Source organism: Phoca vitulina, unplaced genomic scaffold (assembly GCF_004348235.1).
Source record: "Phoca vitulina isolate PV1807 unplaced genomic scaffold, GSC_HSeal_1.0 scaffold7, whole genome shotgun sequence".
NCBI classification, from domain to species: domain Eukaryota; kingdom Metazoa; phylum Chordata; class Mammalia; order Carnivora; family Phocidae; genus Phoca; species Phoca vitulina.
The window spans coordinates 42,191,609-42,206,805 of NW_022589710.1; the positions used below are offsets into that span (position 1 = coordinate 42,191,609).

Genomic DNA, 15,197 nt, shown 5'->3' on the forward strand with positions numbered 1-15,197 from the left:
TATAACTTAATTTTGGATGATTTGGGAACACTTCGGTCTTTTTTAAGAGTTAAGAGTAATTTTTCTGCATATTTGTTAGTACTTCCCTATAGATGTATAGTTAGTAATAGGAAGTTCTGAATTGATGATAGTAGGCTGAATAAACTAGACTTTAATTGAAAAACATGCAAATGTGAATTGATATTTATAATATTAAAAAATACTAATTTTGCTTCCTTGGTAGGCTTCTGTGTCAAAATCATTCCATATCAGATATGTTAGGGTGTTTTGTTGTGTAGAAATAAATAACCAGAGGGAAATGAATTCAACTGTGTTCTAACAAACAAAGAAGTGAATAGGGAAGGAGGAACAGGAAATGACTAGATGTTCCCCTTATCACTAGGAAAGGTTACACATCCCTGTGTGTGGGAGGGGGTTAGGCAGAGGTGGGTAGAGGAGCCCAGGGAGAGTAGGCAGGAATGGTGTTTGGCAAACTCTGTATTCCCCCTTTTACTCTTCTGCTGCCTCTTGTCTGCTATCTTGAAACCCCAGAAGGCCAAGCAAGGAGAATACAGAGGGAGTGACTGAGTCAGAAAACATGTAATCAGAACCTACAGCTTTGGTGGATTTCACCTTTTATCTCCTTCAGAAACATAGGTGAAAATTCTGTCACCAGTGACAGATAAATAGTAGCCCAGGGCCTTGAAAGAGCAGTTTTAGGTCCCTGGGACAATTTCTCCTATTCTACTCTATTTGAAGGTTAGGGAGGTTACCTTCATAATCTGAGGCCAATACCCACACTTGAGCCTCATAAGCATTGAATACAGTAAATAGGTTTGGCTAGCACTTGGGTCAGTTATTTAAAATGTTATCAAATAGCTATCTGGGAGTCATAAAACAGGTGGCCTTGAAATTGTATGGTGCTGGTGCATACAGATTGGCAGCCTTCCTTTATGGGTAAAACTATGTTAAAAGTTGAGCCAGAGCAAATGAACAACTGATTTACAATAGTGAACTATGCTGGGAAAGACGTTTCCTTAACACACATCAATGGGATGGATAGTGATGCTCTATTGAGTTTCTTTGTAAAAAAAATTTTTTTTAAAGATTTTATTTATTTATTTGAGAGAGAGAGAGGGAAAGAATCAGACTCCCTGCTGAGCAGAGAGCCCAACGCGGAGCTCCATCCCAGGACCCCGAGATCATGACCTAAGCCAAAGGCAGACACTTAGCTTAACGACTGAGCCACCCAGGCACAGGCAGACCCTTAGCTGACTGAACCACCCAGGCACTCCTCTTTGTAAAAAATTTTATATTAAAAACACCAGTGTGTGAATTTAAGGCCTGCCCTCCCACCCTCCCTTCCTTCTCTCCTTCCTTTCTTCTTCTTTCCTTCTTTCCCTCCCTCCTTCCTTATAGTTATTTTGGTGGGGGTGTGGATATATTCAGTTTAGGTCTTTGGTTTGAGTTAGCATATTTATTAAATAAGGAATCTGTTTTGAGTTAGTATAAAAACAAATCATGAACAATGGATTCCCTGTGAAATTACTGTAGCATGGTCAATATTTTTGTTGTTTTTACAGTTGAGACAAGAGAAACTTTAAAATCAACTCGTCAACACCTAGCTAAACTTTGTGAAACTGACCTATAAAATGAAACACTCATTTTATTTATTTTTTATGTAAAAGGAAAATATGTTATTTATTAGAAATTTTTATAGGCATAGAGCTACAGAATTTTAAAGCTGACCTCACATCTGGGCTACCCCCTCATTTTACGGATGAAGAATCAGAGATTAAATGACTTCTCAAGGAGACTCAATTATTAGTGACACAGAAAAACTCAAACCTAGTCTTCTGAAGTTGTCCAGTGCTTTTCAATCATTGTATTCACTTAGGTTTCTAATGTAAAAACTTTCATCAACCTAGGATTTAAGCTTGCACTTGACCTAAAAGAGTCTTAACTTAAAGCCTAATCTACTTTCATGGGTTTCTAGTTTTGTGGGATTGAATTAAATCACACTTTTCTCATATTAATGTAAGTCGGGATAGGATTTATTAGCTTTTTATTGAGATATAATTCACATATCATGGAATATATTTTTCACTCATCCCCTTTGAAATCTAAAGTTGAAGCTTCACTTCTATTCACAGTATCCATTTTATTTAGGCAGTGACTAAAACCCCCAAAGAAAAGTTTCTACAATTAAAAGAATAAACACGGCTCGAAAAGATTTCATCTTGATCCTTACCAGCATTTTGAAGTAGGTTTGAAGGCGTTTGAAAAGCTTAGTGATTAAAAAAAAAAATAACTAAACAAAACTCCCCCCACCCCAGGGTTTTTATGAGACAAAGTTGTAGAAAGGAAGGACTCTATTGAAAAAGACACATTCTGTGTGAACAGAAACAGACAGTAATGAAATATGGCTGTGGAGCAGAAACTTACATTCTAAGCCTAAGTAGGTACATACTCTACAGGGTAGGATGAAAGGAAGGTATTGAGGACACTTACAGACTGCTGCACTCATTTCCCCCCCCCAACAGACATTAAGTAAATATCTACATTGTACCAAGCCTGTGGAGGCGCTGAGAACACAAAGATGAATAAGGCAGATCCTCAAGGAGCCCAATCTGGTGGTGGTGATGGGGAGGTGGGGGCGGGGGAAGGGAGGAGAGAGGGAGCCTATGGAGAAGTGGTTGGGGGATGAGATTAGACGGGTGGGTTGAAGGAGTGAATATATGGTAGAAATTTGGGGGTACAGATACGTGCTGGCTTCTATGGCAGAAATCTCCCCCAGAACCTCTGGAGAAAAACCCCAAAACAATTAGCTTCATTTGCCAAATCTGGCCAGATATCATGACGTTGGTCTACAGATGCCCTCTCAGATAGGTTTAAAAATCCTCCTCCCGCTTCTAGCATTCGCTTTCCCCACCATTAGGGTGTCGGGCAAGGGAGGGGGCAGGATGAAAACTGCACCCACGTTTGCTGCCTTGGCTCTCTGCAGGAGACAGGAATCCAGGGCTTTGCCGTCGTCATAGCAACTAGGAGTTCCGCGGTCCCCCACCTTCCTCCAACTCCTACTTCCCCGGCTGGCCGGGCTGAGCGGCCGCTTCTCTCGCGAGATTTGCGCGCTGTGCTGAGCAGCCCAGCGGTGATCTCACCCGAGACTTGCCGAGGGAGGGGGAGAAGGAGGGGAAGGAATGGGGCGGGGAGGCGGGGAGGAGAGGGGACTGGAGGGGAGGGAAGGGCGAGTGCGGCGCCGCCACCGCCGGCAACTTTGTGAGCGAGTTCAGTGCGTGCGTGAGCGAGTGAGCGAAAAAGTCAGTGCGGCGCCGACTTCCCGGGCGGAGGGTCCCCGGGGAGGGCCAGGTCTGGGCTTCAGAGGCCGCCCCCCAGCCACTCCATCCCTTCCCGCCTCCGGGGCTCCCTCCCATTTCCTCCCCCTCCACCGGTCCTCCCGGGCCTTCCCACCCCCGTCGGCAGTTACCTGTCCCCTCCCCCACTCGGCACGCACCTCCCCTTCCCCTGCGCCCACCTCCGACCTCTGGAACCCGAACCCACCAGCCACCCCAAACCCGCTTTATCCGCGGCCCCCACCCCCAGCTTTTTCTCCTGGGGGCAGGCGGGCGGGATGGGGGGCGCTGAGCCTCGGAGGCGGCGCGAGCGGGGACCAGGACGCCCAGACAATAGTTGATGCCCGGGGACGGAGGCACCTTCGCCACCCACTCCAGGAGCGCGGCCCCAGCCGGCTGCTCTCCAGCCTGCTTTCCGGGTCCCCCTCGGAGCGGGGCTCGGGAGTTGGGCAGATTCAGCCCCCACCTCCCCCGGACCCCCCTCCGCCCGGCGCCCGCCCCGGCCCGGCCTCGCCGCCCGCCGTCCTCCGCAGAGGAGGCGACGAGTGAGCGCGCGCCGACAGTCCACACGGTTTCTCTTTCTCCCCAGGGAGAGCGCGCGGCGGACCCACCCCGGACGCGCGGCAGCACCGGGAGGCCGGGCCGAGCGGTAAGTGGCTCCCGCGCCCTGGGGCCGGGCAGGGGAGCGGGGGTGCAGGACTGTCGACAGCCCCCCCCTCCCCCAGCGCGTTTTTGGCTGGGGCTCGGGTCCAGGGCCGGGAGCAGACACCGGGAGACCGGTCAAAGTTTTATTTCCGATTCGGTGGCGTGCTGATAGCGCAGCCCGGCGGGGGCGAGTCCGGGCTGCACCGCGCACGGCGCGCGCGCACGCACCTCGGAATCCGAATCTACATAACTGCCGGCGGAGCGCCCCCGCGAGAGGCCGGGAGACCCGCGCCCCCGTCGGGGTGGCTGCGCCCACCCGGCTGCTCTCGTCGTCACCCGGCACCCTTCCCCTTCAGTCACCTGGGTGAGCGCTTTGCAGGCTGTGCTGGAAAGGAGAGGCCGAGGGTTGTAATCATGGGAAAGGGAGTAGGGAGCTCGCTGCCCGAGGGTGGTTAATTTCTCTCCCGGGGTTCTGGGGGGGAGGGCAGTGAAAGTCGGGGATGCCCTAACCTGCTTTCCTTGGAGCAAGTAAACCTCGAGAGGGCTGGGGAGGCGTGAGGCCGCTTCAAAAAGTTTTCCTATTTAGCCTCATCTGTTTCCAACTTCTGACCCTAAAGGAAATTTGCGAGGCTCCCTATTGCTTCATGGCATTTCTAGGTGGACAAGTGATCATATTGGGCAGGTTGAAATTTCATCGGTTTCACCGTTTGTTAAATCTAGAGACAAGGGAAATGGCTCACTTCAGGGAAGATGTTTGAGTTGTTGGTATTCGTTTTTGAAGGAAGCATTTGGGGACTGATGGCTTCTGGAGACTGCGTTTACCTTAATAGATTTAATTTTTCCTGAAAAATTTCCTGGTATTTTAGAGGTAGCATTCCCTGAAATTCTTACTACCTGCTGGACGATTATATTTCTAAACTGGGAGCCAGTGATGCGATGCAAATTTCAGAGTAAAGGTGTCGACTTTCATCAGGTTCCAGGTCTATCTGGATGAACTGGGGTTGGCGTTTCCTCTATAAAGTAAGCCTTTCATGTTGAAACTCTGACTCAGACTCTTAAACCCATTGTTTTTATACTGGTACTCTGTGGGAGTTAAGTGTCAACTTTCTCTTCTTTTCTCATATGGAATATTCGTCCAAGGCAAAGATTCTCTGACTTAATCTTTTGGAAAAGTACAAGATTAAGTCCTATAGAATCGTTCTCTGCAGCCAGTTTAGTAACTATTAATTTTCTATATAATCCTGATTTAATGACTTTAACTTTTCTCTTTTTCATTTTTTGAAGGCTGCAATTAAACCACCTTTACCAGGATGGGGAAAAAAAAAAAAAAACCTGATGGGAATAATGTAGAACAGTGGTAACAGCAGTAGTCTCAAATGAAAGGTTTATGTAAAGCACTTTATGGTCACTGATGTGTCCAACTATTAGATGACATACCAGTTATTAACAAGAATATTAATATTAAAACATTTTTCCCATGGAATAAATTCCTTGTACTGAGGCATCAGCAATTAACAATGCATTTAAAATGACTTGGGTGATGATTTGCTCGTAAATAGGGGCAAAATAAGAGATTTTGGGGATGAATGGCTTTCGTGGGTGACAACTTATTTTCTTATCTCATTATGCTTAAGTAAAGGACTCTTGAAGTTGACTGTATCATTAGATTTCTCTAGTTTGACTGAGAGAACAAGTTTGGCAAGTGGCTCAAGATAGTCAGTAGGTGTTGCTGTTAGCTTCTCTGTAGTTCCTGGTACTGCTTCTCCGGCTTTGAAATTGCAATTCTGATAGAGAGAACTTTTTAGATCTGAAGTGTCAGGCAGTCGTTGGGATCCTGTGGCAAGGTTGACTTGAACTCTTGGTAATAAATCCAAAGCACCTTACTTAGATTTTGTACTGAGATTCATTTAACTCTATCCTTTCACTATTATTTTCTGGCTTTCGTATTTATTTACTTTGCTTTTGCTTTGAATTACATGAGTAATTTTAGGGAACCCCCTACCCCCCGCTTTTTAAACAACTTTAGAAAAAATCTTCATGTAGCTTTATTGAAGTCATAGATTGAAGATTGCTTGAGTTTAGTGGTTTTGTAAACTTTGGGGGATCTTGGTTGACTCTGAGTTATGTATATGTTGTATTAAATTGCAGTTTGAATTTTTCAATAAAAGGCTGTTTTCTGTCTCTCTGAGCTGTGAAACAGAAGCACGAGGAGAGGTGGAAAAGTGTAAAAATACAGATTCCCTGAATCTTTCCAATTTAGGGGAAAGTATGTAGTGATTCATGAGAACATAATTATGTGCTTCCTGTCAGTCCTCGTGGTTGTGTTATCATTCCTGTTGGTCCATAGCAGTGCACATATAAAGTATGGATATCCTGAAGATTTCCAGGTGACATCTCGCATTGGAGATTTTTGGTTCACCAATGAAATCGGACTTTGTCAGAGGAAAACATATTTATCCCTCTGATGGAGAACTAGATCTCTGATATAGAATGCTTCTTTCTTCCTTTTGATGCAAATCACAGAAGCTCATATCTGAAATTCAGAAAAAACTCCCCCTATACCCCCATAATAACACTATATTCCTAACCTTTTGAAGTTTATGGTGAGTCGCGTTATTTACTGAGTGCCTCTATTCGGGAAGTGTGCTGTCAGGCTCCATGGTTCTGGTGGTGAGTAAGTGTGTTTCATGGAACTTATAGTCCAGTGGGGCCATATATAGTAACTTTTCTGAGTTTGGGGTTATGGTACCCTGGTATGGTACCCTGCCTCCAGAAGGGTTTTGCATAACAGGCAATCAATTATTTTTATTATTTTCTGAAATAAGGGAGCCCATTATTTGCCCTCAGAAGTTCTGGGTTTCAAATTTTCGGGCTATGGGATCTTAAAAAATAATCAAACCTCTCTGAACTGTCTTTCTGAAAAACTGTCTTTTTCAGCAAAAATGGGCATAATGCTTGCTTCACAGCTTTGCTGCAAGAATTAATGAGAAAATATGTATGACAGTACTTCGCAAATCATAAAGTCTTATTTGCAATTGCATTTTCTTTTTGATGAACAGATTCATAGATTGTTGAAGCTAGAAGGGATTTTGAATTTAAATCATTTGACCCATTTTCTCCATTTTGCAGATGATGAAACTGAGGCCCAGAAAGCTGAAGTGATTTGTCGCAGGTTATAGAAGAACTAATTAGTGATCAGGCAGTGATTGGAAGGCAGGTTTCCAGATTTAACTGTACTCCTTTGTTTCCTAGTTTTTGTTTTGTTTCCTAGTTTTTGTTTTGTTTTGTTTTTTTGAATCTATACGTTAAAATTCGTTTACTACTCCCTTCCCCCCGCAAGTGTTCAGTGTTTATTAAGTATCTAAATGAGCAAAACTTAAGGAAGCGAACAAAATCAACATTAAGATTGAAAAAAAAAAGATTGAAGAGCTTTGAAAACAGTATTGATGTAGTGTTTGGTAAGTAAGCTTTAGAGTTACTCAAATTACAAAGTTATGGAAAAAGAAATTGAGTTAGTTAAAATATCTACATGGTAGAGCCTGTAGGCTTCCCCCCACCTTTTTTTGGGGCTGGGGCATAGACTTTATTAACTCAGAGCATAGTGTACTTGTACGCTCTTTAGAGAAGCCAAACTTAATTTGTTCAGGGTTACCATTTTCTTCCCTTAATATCATTTTTCATTTGTAAAAGAAAGTGATTTCCCTTCCTTATTTCTGGAATAGTGGCAACTTGTAGACCTTCTCTTTCAGTTACATGTAAGTGTTACTAGGGGATGGGGCTTGGAGGGGGGATGGGTCAGATGGAGGGATAATTGCACAGAAAAAAGGAACATATTGAAGGAGCTTCCTGTTGAAGATGTGCATGATTTATATAGCACCACCCTCCCTTCCACTAGGGTAATCTGAGCCAGGAGAGAAGAAATATCCCTGCCAGTCAGTGACTGCCCTTTAGATGGGGGGCTCTCCCTTCTGGGAGGGTTGAGCATTATCTTATTCTTTCAGTGCTCATCCAAAAAGTTGTGTCTTGTTTCATATCCGGTGCTCCTTAAAATGTAGGTGTTCCACGATCACTTGAGATTGACAATCCAACCTATCCACTGCACTTCTACTTTTTGGCATAAGAAGTAAATTGACCTCATGGATTTTTGTTTTTAGGTTTTTATTTGTTTTTTTCCTATGTCTAGATAATTGAAAAAAAAAAAAGGCGAAACAAAGCCCACACACTTGTATGGCATTTTATTTTCCAAAGATTAGAACTAAGCTAATTATCCTTAGATATTCGCTCTTTTATTCTTTTGGTGGGCTTTTGATGAGCTCTGGAGTGAGTCAGAAGCATGGGAAAAATTCCCTTTGCTTTGGATCTCTCAAACACAGACGGTTTGAGTGAGGGAGGGACATGAGTGTGATTGGGTTTGTGATCACGAGGGTAAGAAAATCCACTGGGGTATATCTTTTGATATAGGGGCCAGGGCACATCCATTTTCTCCTTTTATTCTGGCCTGGGGAGAGTAAAGAGAACATGAGTGTCTTCTTGAAGATCAAGAGGGATGACCCTCAAATGACATGGAGGAACATCAGGAGCTTTTTTAGTTGGACCCTAGGACGTAACAGCACCTAGGCGGGTGTGCGGCAGAGTCAGGTGAGGCCCCAGCTCTCTGCCTCTGGAGGTCTGGGATCAGAATTTCCAGTCTCTAGATTTCTAATTTGTTCCTTGTCATGTTGCACCGACTTCTCCCTCTAATTAGGATTATAGTATGCCTCCCTTTAAGCTGTGGGAGACAGGCAATTACATAAGGTTAAATTTCCCTCTTTTCAGCTCAGGAGAGGCAGGAAGCTGGATGCCTGTTGGGAGTGTGCTGGCTTAGAGAGGCTGGTTTGCACAAGCACAGGGGTCTCTCAGAGGCGACGTGAGCGGGTAAGACAGGACGTCCAGCCTTGGCCACCACTGGATTCTTTTTCCTCTGCCCTCCCCCAGAGCAGGTCTGGGTTCAATGCCTTTTGCAGATACAATAGTTAATTCTGGTTATTTTCTCTTTTCTACTTTTTTCACAAAGTCTTTTACCAAAGCTATAGGTATAATCATTAATTGGTTTTTGTGGTTCAGGGTCTTGCTTCCTTTTAGAATGAATTCTCAACTACTCAGAAGACAGCTAGTGAGAAATAAAAAGCAAAGACCTTCATTGTGAATGATTATGTTTCTATAATCCAGACTTGAGTCTTTTCCTTCGGCTCTTATGTTATCTTTTTTTTTTTTTCTTCATATTCCAGAGTATTCGCCTAGGTAGGTATTCTAGTTGGATATATTGTGAGCTCCTTGTGTTCCCTTTAACAGTCTCGGTTCCCAGAATTGATTGACTATTGGTTTTTACAAGTTTCTTTTTTTTTTTTTTTATTAAGACCTTTATTAACAGGTGCTTGCCGTTTGTTGATTTTTTTGAAAAAATCAAGTTGTAAACTTTTTATTACAAATTAAAAATGAGGTTCTTAAAAATCTCAACTTGACCAGATCGGAAACAATTTAAAAACCTTTAAAGGTGTATTGAGAAAAACCATTTTTTTTTTTTTTAAAACACGTTTGTCATTACCAAAAAGAGACATCTTTAGGTAAAAATAATACAAGTTTCTTTGTGGTTCTTGATGCTCTTAGAGAAGCAACTGACAACCGAACTGTGGTAGCTCACGCTTTCAAGAAGGGACAGTACTTGTTAGGAAATGCCTCTAAGATACATCATTCATTATAAATTAGTTGCATGTCCTGAAATTTTCACCCAATTTGACTGTCACTGCTTGCTTCACCTATGTGTATCTAGGAAAAAAGTGGAAAGCAGTATTTTCCCAGATTTTTGCAAGAAATGTAAGCTTATGACTTGTCAGAACCAAACTGCTTTTCTTCAGAAGGCTGTAGAAACACATGTTCTTCTTACTCTTGTATTGCGGGTCGGTGTGTGGTTGATGGATGTCCTGCCTCTTCCTAAGCCTAGTTCTGGCTGCCCCGGGGAAGACCTCCGAAGGTTCTGCCAGTATACTTTGATTCCTGAGGAGCTGGCCTCTCCTATGTAAGAGAGTGTGCTGTGTGTGCGCCTGTGTTTGGGGCGGGGTCTGCCTGTGGTTCCTAACCCTTGTCTCTTTATCAGTTTGTGAGGTGCCTGTGGTTCTTCGAAGCGTCTCCATGTTACTTTTTTTTTTTTAATGAGGATCTTAGTGCTGATCCTTTGTAATAGGAAATGAGGTCTAATAATTGCATAACAAAATGTTTCAGTAGGTAAATGATAGGTTATGGAGAGCTACAGGGTTCACAGGAAAGGCTTATTCAGATTTCAAGAATGTCAGCCAAATAATTGCCTTCAGTGGGATTATTCTGAAGGCCATTTTCCAAGTAATGTTTTAAAAAAGTGGCTTTCAGTGGTTTGGGGAGGATGTGTGTTTGGGGGAGCAGGGAGTGCTTGGGTGGAGAGGGTAGGGGATCCCGGTGAACTCTGGGGCTTTTCTCCGGGGCAGCATGTTGGATATCAGGTGGATGGTGGTGTGAAGAAACTCAGTGGATGATTCTGTTACGCTTTTCCTCCACCCACTTGAGAACACAATCGTTTTTATATCATTTTTGAACCTATGCTTGACAATAAGGTAAACAAGTAGTAGGCTTAAGCCAGAGAGCAGCGGACTGGGGATTGTGGAAGCTTCATTTTGAATGGGTGAGAACGGGAACCTCTGATCCTCTATGCTGTCCCATTGACTAAAAAAGACAACTTGGAAAAAACTCTGGAAATACCTGCCAACAGCTGAAAGGATCGGGCTGCTTAGACTCCTGCAGTGGAGGGAGAACATGTAAATCCAGTTTGGTATCTGTATGGTGGCACTGCGACCTTAACCATTTTTAAGTATATAGTGCAGCAATGTCAAGTACATTCATGTTGTCATGAAACAGACCTCCAGAACTTTCTCATCTTGCAGATCCGAAACCATACTCTACCCTTATCCTGGCTACTGCCATTCTACTTCTGTTTCTGTGAATTTCTCTACTTAAGGCACCTCATATAAGTAAGAATCAGGCAATATTTTGTCTTTTTGTGGCTGGCTTATTTCACTCAGCATAATGTCCTCAAGGTTCATCCGTGTTGGTATGTGACAGGATTTCCTTCTTTTGAGGCTCAATAATATTCCATGATATGTATAGACAATATTTGGTCTACTCATCCATTCATGGACATTCAGGTTGCTTCTACCTCTTCTGTTGTGAATAATGCTGGTATGAACACGAGTGTGCCAATGTATCTTTAAGACCTTGCTTTCAATTCTTTTGAATGTACACACAGAAGTGGGATTGCTGGATCATATGGTAGTTCTATTTTTAATTTTTTGAGTAATCTCTATACAATTTTTCATAGTAGTTGTAAAAACACAGTGGTTTTACATTCCTGCCAACAGCACACAAGGGTTCCAGTTTCTCCACATCCTTGTCAACACTTGTTATTTTCTGTGTTTTTCATAGTAGCCATCCTAATGCGTGTGAGGTGAGATCTCACTGTGGTTTTGATTTGCATTTCTCTGGCGATAAGTGATGTTGAGCATCTTTCATATGTTTATTGACCGTTTGTCTGTCAGCTTTGGAGAAATGGCTATTCAATCCTTTGCCCATTTTTTAATCGGGTTATTGGATTTCTTGTTGAGTTGTACGAGTTCTTTATATATTCTGGATATTAATCCCTTATCAGATGTATGATTTGCAAATATTTTCTCCTGTGGGTTGCCTTTTCACTCTGTTGGTTTCCTTTGATGTGTAAAAGTTTTAAAATTTGTCTATTTTTGCTTTTGTTGCCTGTGCTTTTGGCATCATATCCAAGAAGTTACTGGCAAGCCAGTGTCATGAAGCTTTCCACCTTTGTTTTCTTCTAAAATTTTATAGTTTTAGTTATGTTTAGGTCTTTAGTCCATTTTGAGTTAATTTTTGTATATGGTGTTAGATAAGTGTCCAACTTCATTCTTTTGCATATGAATGTCCGTTTTCTCGACAGTGTTTGTTGAAGAGATTGTCCTTTCCCCATTGGGTGGTCTTGGCTCCCTTGTTGAAGATCAGGTGCCCACATACACAAGGGTTTATTTCTGGGCTGTCTCTTCTGTTGGTCTGTTTGTTTGTCTTTATGCCAGTACTACAACTGTTGGGATTACACTAGCTTTGTAATATCTTGAAATCTGGAAGTGTGAGTGGCACTTACTTTTAATTGATGCTATTCTCGGTGTTAAATAATAGAGAATAGAGAAGTTGACGATTGAGAAAACCGTTCACAGAATTTTTCATTTTCTTTGAGGGGATCAGACTCTTAAAGAATGAGGTAAAGTCATTTAAATGGCAGAATGCTTGCAAGGCTATCAGTTGGCAGCGAGTGGAGTAAGAGCTGTGTGTCTAGCACTTCCTGATTTGCAAAGTACCTTCACAGATACCTATTCCAGTGGCTTGGGAAAGCTTCCAGAAGGTGATGGACCTTGAAGATTGGATGTGTAGCCCACTGGATATAAATACCCCAAACCATCTGTGTCAGTTGGGTCGCAGTGTGACGGGAGGTCTTTCATGAAAGCTGCTGGGGTGATCTCAAGATTTTCAGTGGTATCAGTTATTATAATAACTGTCGCTTGTGGTATTGTTTTCCTTGACACTGTATTGCTTTTCCTACTCCATTCCAGTAGACCCTGCCTTTCCTCATCTGCTCCCTGAATAGCAGTAGGCCGCATGCAAGGATAGAATAGTTAGCCACAGCACTGTTTTCTGAGCTGTGCAAAGGAGAGAAAACTAACTTGGCTGGGTTGTATGGGATGAATTGAATGAGAGAGATTGGAACCAGAAGAGCAAATTAAGTGGCTGTTTTAGTAAGTACTTTAGGCTACTTAAGACATACTTTCTTACCTTCTTAATAAAACTATGGGGATAATTTTGGTTGAGTGTATTACTTAAAGGGACATTGGGGGAATTGTTGTGGAGGAAAAATGTAGTATGCTTGCATTTAGTAGGCCTGAAGTAAAGATTTATTTAGTGGTAACCAAAGGAATTTATGTCTACACGGGTGAATCTCTAAGGAGTAACTTACTCATGTATCCCGTAAGTATTTATTGACTCGCACTTGAACTCAAGTCTAGTAATCATTTTTATTGGGGAGATAGGCTCTACATTTCTGAAGTTGCAGTACCTGTTTATGCACTCTTGGTTTTTTTTTTCCTTTTTATGTAACACTTTTATTGAGTTATAATTAACTTATTATATGGTTCTTGCATTTGAAGTGTACATTCACAGACTTGTGTTACCATCTCCATAAACAATTTTAGAACATCTTCATCACTCCCAAAAGGAACTCCAACCCCTTTTGCTGTCACTCCCTGTTTGTCCCCAGCCCTAGGCCACCACTAATCCACTTTATATACTTGCCCCCTCTGGATGTTTCCTGTAAATAGGCTCGCACAATTTGTGGTCTTTTGTGGCTGACTTCTTTCAGCCAGCTCTATCAGAACACTTTAGCTTTTTTTCAAGCACTTTAACTTTGGTGGTAATGTACAGATTTTGGACTCAAACCAGAGAAGAGCAAAACCATGAGCTGCCATGTGTGTTGTGGAGCAGAGGGTGAACTGTGAAGCTTCCCCAAAGAACCCCGCCCCCTTCCCCGCCCCCATGCTAATCCTCAGATGCACTCAGTGCATGAGATCACACAGTGATCTTGCCTCCCCTTGCCCGAGCCTTGCCTGCTTCTTTCTTGAATTTTCCAGATAGCTCTCAGATGTCATCTCTGATTCTTCCCTTTCTTCTCTCTTTGGACTGGTCTGAGACCAAGCACTGCCTTTTTTTTTTTTTCCCTTTAGAATTGATTCTTGTTTTCAACTTTTCCTCCTTTAATTGCCACTGTCTTAGGACAGACCCTTGATCTTTGTATCTGGGTGGCGGGAGCAGGCTCCTTTGTCAGCATCTCGCCTCCTACTGTCCCCTGTCTAGGCCATCTTGTCTGATCATTCTTTCTAATGTAGGACCTCCTAGGTATGTGTGCCCCTCTCAGGGAACTAAAGTGGTTCAATACCTTGCCATGTCAAACTCACACTCTTCTGCTTGCTTTTGTGACCTTTCTCTTGGGTCTCTCCCTTCCTGCTTATCTGATTTCTTTGGCCTCTCCATGAATGTGTGTCTGCCTTCATATGGGCCTCTGCTTTCTCTTCTTCCCAACTATTCCAACTTTCTTTGAGCCATTGTTCATGTTCCATGTTAGTTCTATTTAATTTTAAACACTAAATTCCTCAGCCGTAGCTTTCTCTCTCTTATCCTCTTCCCTGCATATCACGCTTCTTATCATTATTTTGTTTTGCTTTTATCCCCTCTGATGCAGTACCAGCCCCTGAGTTCCAGTTTTATCTGTCTTTCTCATCCTTTTGTGCCTGCTTCCTTCACTGCCATTTTTCTGGTTAGAGTAACTCATATTGAGTTCTCTCTTCTCTGATACTTCTCTGAGATGCTGTTGTGCTGTGTTGTATACGTAAGGAAATCAGCATTAAATAATTAATGCACAATTCATCAAGGACATTTAGTCTGGAGAAGACTCAGAAGGGATGTTATCGCTGTCACAAGGGTTGAAATTCCATCATACCTAAGGAGGAGAGATTACCTTTGTCTTCCCAGGCCCCACAGAGAAGGACATGAGTAGAGTAAATACAGCCATGTGAAGGAGCATCACAAAGGACTTTCTAGTAGAGCCTCCTGTAGGAGTGACCGGCGGCCTTCCCCATCGCAAGCCTAGGCTGGATCATTCTGGATGGGGCCCTTGTAAAGGCCATTCAGACAGTTCTTGGGGGCTCAATGAGGCTAGTGGTTCTTAGTCTCTGTGGAGTGTTAGAATCTTCTGGGGAACACGCTAAGTACACGGAGTCTCTGTCTGTTCCTTGGACGTTCAGATTGAGCAGTCTGTGAAGCCAGGCTTGGAAACTTCTGAGGCAGGTAGCTCCTTTAGTCTTTGAGATCCTGTGAGTGTCTCATTTGTTTAACGATTTTTTCCTGAGTGCCTGCACCGTACGGCAATGTCACGTTGTGGGTTTTGCCTTCATAGGACATAGAATCGGGGGGGGATGCAGACAGACAGGTGAAGCCATGTGATTTCTCCTCAGGTAGATGGAGACCTTGGAGGATAGGGACCATTTCTTATTTTGTATGTTTATTCGCCCCATAGGAATGGGCACACTGGCATTCATTTTTGGG

The 15,197-nt window shown here is 43.1% G+C and overlaps 1 protein-coding gene across 32 annotated transcripts in view; it reads left to right on the forward strand.

Annotated features, from left to right (window-relative positions):
* Positions 1-3,195: 3,195 nt before the first annotated feature.
* SIPA1L1 (signal induced proliferation associated 1 like 1) overlaps positions 3,196-15,197 on the forward strand; it is a 385,985-nt gene continuing 373,983 nt past the window's right edge. For 20 of the 32 annotated variants that reach the window (XM_032405449.1, XM_032405459.1, XM_032405458.1 and 17 more), the window contains exons 1-2: positions 3,196-3,348; positions 3,922-3,981. The gene's annotated coding sequence lies outside the window, so the exon portion shown is untranslated. Of the gene's footprint in view, positions 3,349-3,850; positions 3,982-4,055; positions 4,342-15,197 lie in introns of those variants that run through there. The other 12 variants (XM_032405448.1, XM_032405466.1, XM_032405472.1 and 9 more) reach the window with 5 other exon arrangements.